Here is a 1,821-nt window from a genome sequence, read left to right on the forward strand (position 1 = left end):
ACATGAAACATCCTCTTGAATGACCAACAGAATTATCTAGTCTAGAACAAGCACATTTTCTATTTGGATAATATATTTTATGCCAGTGGTAAACAAAATCATCAATTTAATGCTTAAATTGTGTGGTACACATTTGTCTTTGGAAAAAAACAACATCATCAACTTATGATCTGAATTATGGAATGGCTCTAGGATTACAGGGTCAGTTGAATGGTGACTGCCCTGGGGGCCACACCATCTGATAGGTTCTTTGCAATTCTTAATCTCAGAGTGAACAGATAAAATTTTGGACTTGGGCCACTTCTTTACATGCCTTACTCGAGGTTTCGGTGCCTACTCAGGCTCAACCATACACATACCACTCCCATTTGATGATGGAGTGCTGCTGCACACACCCAACTTTATGGCTTGGTGTGTCAGACAAGTTATAATTCATGATAGGCAGCTCAAGTCACTCAAGTCACATGGCAATTTGGTGGCTTGTGGTTAAGTGTTCAGTCTCTATGTAGGCCCAGTAATAGGCCAAGAAATGCTTCTCAAAAGGAGAATAGCTATCCGTAGAGGATCGTAAGGCTTTGCTCCAAAATCCTAGCGGCCTGCTTTGCAATTCATCTACAGGGCCCTGTCAAAGGTTCCACACAGCATCCTTATCTGGCACTGATACCACAATCCCCACTGGATCTGCTAGATCATATGGCCCAGTGGCAGATGAGCTTGCACAAAAACCTAAACCTGTTGAAGGGTCTTCTCTTGTTCTGGGCTACACTCAAAAGTAGCAGATTTTAGGATCATTTGGTAAAGGACTGGGTAACATACATGAATGAGGAGTATGTTGTCTCTAAAATCCAGAGGCCCATCAGGCATTGTGCCTCTTTTTTGGTTGTAAGAGGAGCTAGATGCAACAACTTAGACCTCACCTTACAAGGAATATCTTGACATGCTCCATACCACTGGACCCCTAGAAATTTAAGTAAGGAAGAAGTCTCCTGAACTTTTATTGGATTTATTCTCCCCCTGCCCCTGACATGCAAATGTCTTACCAATAAGTCTACAGTAGTTGCTACTTCTCTCTCACTAGGTCCGATCAGCAGAATGTCACCAACGTAACAGACCAGAATGCTAGCTTGTGGAAGGTAAAGTTGATCAAGATCACTGCAAAGTAAATTATGACATAGAGCTGGAGAGATGATATACCTCTGAGGCAGGAACTTGAAGGTGTATTTCTGGCATTGCCAGCTGAAAGCAAACTGTTTCTAATGGTCTTTATAGACAGGGGAAAAAAAACCAAAAACAAACAAAAAAAAAACAGCACTTGCCAGATTGATACCAAGTACCACAGTGTGTATTAATTTTTCCAAGCAATTAAACAAATCTGGCACAGCAGCTGCAGTTGGAGTCACACTTGGCTAAGCTTGTGATAATCCACTGTTATTCTGAAATATCCATCTATGTTCTGCACAGGCCAAATAAGCGAGTTGAAGGGGGATGTGGTGGGAATCACCACTCCTGCATCTGCATCTTTTAAACCTTGATGGTAGCACAAAACTCTACAATCCCTTGAGAAAATATGGTCTTGCTTTTGGTTTACTATTTTCCTAGGTAGAGGTAGTTCTAGTGGCTTGTACCTGCCCTTTCCCACCATAATAGCCCTCACTACACAGGTCGGGAACCAATGTGGGGATTCTGGGTTTGGTTTCCAGCAATCGCAGCCCTGCAGGTACCAGAAATAAGGGTCTTCTTCAGGACACATACAGAATCTTTCAGGTAATTTGTGAAGTTCTTGAACTGGGAATTCAAATCTCTAAGCTTATCCTTTTCTTT

Source organism: Propithecus coquereli, unplaced genomic scaffold, assembly GCF_000956105.1.
Source record: "Propithecus coquereli isolate 6110/MARCELLA unplaced genomic scaffold, Pcoq_1.0 Scaffold61, whole genome shotgun sequence".
NCBI lineage: Eukaryota > Metazoa > Chordata > Mammalia > Primates > Indriidae > Propithecus > Propithecus coquereli.